We start from the raw sequence: 4,457 nt of genomic DNA, 5'->3' as shown, positions 1-4,457 counted from the left end.
TGGTTTTGGATGGTGCCTTGGGACCTTTGTTGCCTCAGGCATGAGTGTCTTTTTGCATAGCCATTATGCTGTTTTTTCCCAGGCCCAAGTCATCCTCATTAGGTCCCGTTGGGTCACTGGTGGTTGTTTAGAGAAGGGTATTGCATTACCCTGGATGGGATTTTAGCTCAAATCCTTGGCAAAGTGATGCTGTCTTCTTTGGATTTAAAGATTGAGAAGCTAGGGGCCCATCATGTTCAAAAGCCCTGCCTCAGAATGAGACAAGTCACTTCATTATCTTGGTATTTCACACCCTCCCACCTCCACCCTACCAGATGCCTTCCAGGAAAAAGGATTCCTGCCTGGGGACCTACTGACAATCATTGTTGGAACAACTGAGCTGTGCTTAACTAAGACACTTATATGCTAAAGAACCTCATGCAACTAAGCTAGCAAAGAGCCTCCCTCCCCCTAGGATGCACTGCCATCTTCTCTCAGCCAATAATGACAAGACTATGAATCTGTGTATCTGGTCTTTAGAGAACGAGGCAGTTCCAAACCTGCCTTAGGGGATAAATATTAGGTTAACTACTAGGTTGTGTTCCTTGGCCAGAGGACACCAACTTACATTGAAAATGGATTCCAGAAGAATTTAAAGACGGGTGCTGTCTTTGTTGATCTCACAGCAGCCTATGACACGGTCTGGCACCGTGGTCTCCTAGTCAAGATCTCAAGATGCCTGCCTCCATGGGTGGCCAACTCTATATCGTTTCTTCTCCAAAACAGAAGATTCCGGGTGCATCTGGGTGACAACTCTAGCAGATGGAGACTTGTCTCAAGTGGCCTCCCCCAGGGCTCTGTTCTGGCTCCTACGCTATTTAATATTTACATCAATGACCTTCCAGAAACTTCTTCAAGGAAGTTCATCTACGCCGATGACATCTGCTGTGCAACTCAGGCATCCAAGTTTGACATCCTCGAGGAAACACTCACGAAAGACATGTCTCTGATATCTGATTACTGTAAAAAATGGCAACTAATCCCTAGCACTACAAAAATGGTATCATCTGTTTTCCATCTACGCCATGCCTCAGCCTCGCGTGAGCTTAATGTGCAGCTTGACGATACGAGAATCCGGCATGAAGCCCAGCCAGTCTATCTTGGCGTTACTCTCGATCACACTCTTGTCATTTCACGAACATCTCATAAAAACTGCAGCAAAGGTGGGCGCGAGGAATAACATCATTGCAAGACTGGCCAGCTCCTCATGGGGCGCGAGCGCTTCCACTACGATCATCCTCTCTGGCATTATGCTATTCCACTGCAGAATACTGTGCCCCAGTATGGTTCCGTAGCCCCCATGTCCACTTGGTCGATTCCAAATTATATTCCTCCATGAGGATAATTTCTGGAACCATCCATTCCACCCCGGTTCCATGGCTGCAGTTCTTAGCAACATAGCCCTGCCAGATATTCGTCGGGATGCGGCATCATCTAAGTTCATTTCCCACGTCTATGCTCGACCGGACCTGCCAATATACGCGGATATCTTCACCCACCCTGTCCATCGCTTGACGTCTCGTCATCCAATCTGGTCTCCTACGCCTACACTGAACTTCTCTGTTCCAGACTCTCGGAAACAGAGTTGGCAGTCAGCTGAGGTAAAGAACAAACACCTCATCACAGACCCCTGCAAGCGTCAACCCGGCTTTGACCTAGCACGTTATGATTGGGCCCTCCTCAATTGCTATTGAACAGGCCATGGCCGGTGCGCTGCCGCTATGTTCCATCGCTGGGGAGCCAGAGATGACCCGAACTGCCCCTGCGGCTACAGACAGACAATGACCCACATAGTCAACGACTGCCACCTCTCCAGATTCAAAGGAGGTCTCGAAACTTTACATCAGGCTCAACCTGACGCTGTTGACTGGCTACGGAAGAAGGGCAAATGCTAGAAGAAGAAGAAGAAGGACACCAACATGGTGGACCCAGGTTGGGCCAGCACCCGATTCTGCAGAATCAAGCAAACTATCTCATGCCTGCTTTTCTCAAAAGTATCTTTCTTAGGGTCAACAGGTAAATTTTATTTCTAACAAGAGTGAAAAGAAAGCACAGGAAAAAAAGCTGAGAGATGAACAAAGGCTGACTCCTAGCTGTATTGTTTTGATCCTTGGCTCCAGCCATGCCTGAAACAAGCTGATTCAATGAATTATACCCCTCCCTCTTTTAAGAATTTTTCCCACCTGCCACTAAAAAAGCTTTAATATACAAGTCAATCAAAACTTACTCCTATAAGTACATCTCCCTTCAAAACTGTTGGGAAGCAGCACTGGTTCCAAACCTTTGTTCCAGAACAATTTATAGAGATGACCTTTTGTGCTCTCTTCACAATAAAGTCATTGACTTACTTTATGTTACTGAGCAGGAAGATGGTCCTTTGTTTGGTCACTTCATTTGCTCATCAGACTTCATTCTGGTTGGCAGTTCCTCATGTTCAAATTGCTCCTTGGAAGAGTGGGGACTTGTGGACAAGGATGACAGCCAGGAAAGGGTTTCAGGCACATTTTGCAATGTTTTGTTTTTCAAGGTGAATGGAAGAAAATAATTTGCAAAGATGAATTGTAGTTTGAAGTATCAACCTCACTACTTTTTCTCAGACCTCAAAAGTCACTGCTTATTCTCTGGTCTCTTGTGCTAGGGGGACTGTGGACCTCATCTCCTTTGGTTCTGTGGAGAGGACTCACATACCTATTTCATCAATAAAATGCTGAAGGCAAAGTCAAGCTCAGGTCAAACCTTTTTTTCTTTTGTGAAGCAATGTGGGGTCTAAGATCCAGAATATGACATGGAGCTGGGGAGACAGCATAATGGTTATGCAAAAGGAATTTCTTGCCTGAGGCTTTGAAGTCCAAGGTTCAGTCCCCAGCACCACTATAAACCAGAGCTGAGCAGTGCTCTGATCTGTCACTATTCTTCTCCCCTACACACACACACACACTTAACCATGTGAAATGGACACACTAAACAAAGAGATTACCAGGAAGCAGGTCCAGAGGACATCTTAGGGTCTGGGCAGGGACAGATGGGGCTAATGTGTAGCAAGAGGGCCACAGGAGGGGAGGGGGGATCAAGCAAAGACAGTTCCTCACCTGGAACAGATTGGAACCAGGAAGCACCCTGCAAAGAGGTGAGGACACATCTCTTCATCTCCTCCTTCCCAGCTGGCAGTGGGGTGAACGTTGGCTCATAGAGAAAGAAGAGGGACTTCCAGGCTTCTTGGTTCTGAGCTCTGCATAGGAGGAGAACTTCCTACTTTGTGGGAAGGTTTACTGCATCCAGGCAATTTAATCCTCCCAAGCACTTGGGCAGGCCCTGGAGATAATAAAGAAAGAAGGTAACAGAGTGGATCTGCAAAGCCTTTAATACACAGCATTAAAGGGTAATGGGAAAATCGATGGGACTCTACAACAGGGTCACCCCAACTGCCAGCAGCGCTGTCATTAATGGGACAGTTGGTGTTCCAGCCATTGCAAAGCCCCTGGGCAAGGTCCCAAAACTGGGCCCCAACCTGACCTCTTGAGATATCAAATGACTGGTTGGGGCCCAGAAGGTCATGTCTTAGTGTTGAGATCCAAGTAGGCATGACCTTCTTCCCCCTGTGGGCACACCCCACTCTCCCAAGCCTGGCCAAGTGACTTAATAATAGCTATCACTTATTGATCATTTTCTATGAGCCAGGCTCTAGGCTAAGAGCTTTCTGAATTGCCACATTTAATCCTTACAACAACACTATAAATTAGCAACTATTACAGTAGCTATCATTTCATAGATAAATAAAACAAGATCCAGTAAGATGTGTGTGTGTCCTTGTTCCCTGGCTAGGAGAGAAGGTGGATGGATTAGAAGTCAGAGGATATGAAGTCAAAAAGGACCTCACAAAGCATCTGGTCAGGGGCTGGACAGTGGCACATCCTGTTGAATATGCTACATTGTGCAAATATCCAGGTTCAAGCTCCTATGCCCCCAAACAGAGAGGAAGCTTTGAAAGCAAAGAAAAAGTGCTGCAAGGACCTCTCTCTCTCTTTCTCTCCCATTCCCTCTTGATCTCTTTGTCTCTATCCAGTAAATAAATAAAAATGTTTTTGAAAGATTATTCACTAAAAGAAATCTGGTCAGTGCCCCCAGGACAAAGAAGTGGAGTAACCTGCCTTGGCTCACATAACAGCTCAGGAAAAAACATGGGTTTATCAAGCAGGCAGTCTACCTTTAAGTCCTAAGTTCTTTGTCCCCATTATATCATCTGATCATTTCCATCCACAGAGCACACACTCCACTGGCTTTGGACTTCAGAATCATTCATTGTAATTAAAGGGATGGCCATTTAGGAATTGTTTCAATTTGATGCAAAGTGACTAAAGCCACTCGGTGTGTTCTGGGGGAGGGGGTGCAGAAGAGCAAGAAGGTCTGGCTATTGTTGT

At 46.1% G+C, this 4,457-nt stretch overlaps 1 long non-coding RNA gene across 1 annotated transcript; it reads right to left on the bottom strand.

The window, feature by feature from the left end:
• Positions 1 to 2,531: 2,531 nt before the first annotated feature.
• On the bottom strand, positions 2,532 to 3,570 carry LOC132532657 (uncharacterized). Its single transcript, XR_009544565.1, has 2 exons — positions 3,129 to 3,570; positions 2,532 to 2,706 (listed from the first exon to the last, which is right to left on the bottom strand). It is a non-coding gene; the product is annotated as an uncharacterized LOC132532657 (long non-coding RNA).
• Positions 3,571 to 4,457: the final 887 nt, after the last annotated feature.

The sequence above is a fragment of the Erinaceus europaeus genome, chromosome 14 (assembly GCF_950295315.1).
Source record: "Erinaceus europaeus chromosome 14, mEriEur2.1, whole genome shotgun sequence".
Classification (NCBI taxonomy): domain Eukaryota; kingdom Metazoa; phylum Chordata; class Mammalia; order Eulipotyphla; family Erinaceidae; genus Erinaceus; species Erinaceus europaeus.
Note: the sequence above shows the minus strand (reverse complement) of the source record. Positions and strands in the feature narration are given on the sequence as shown.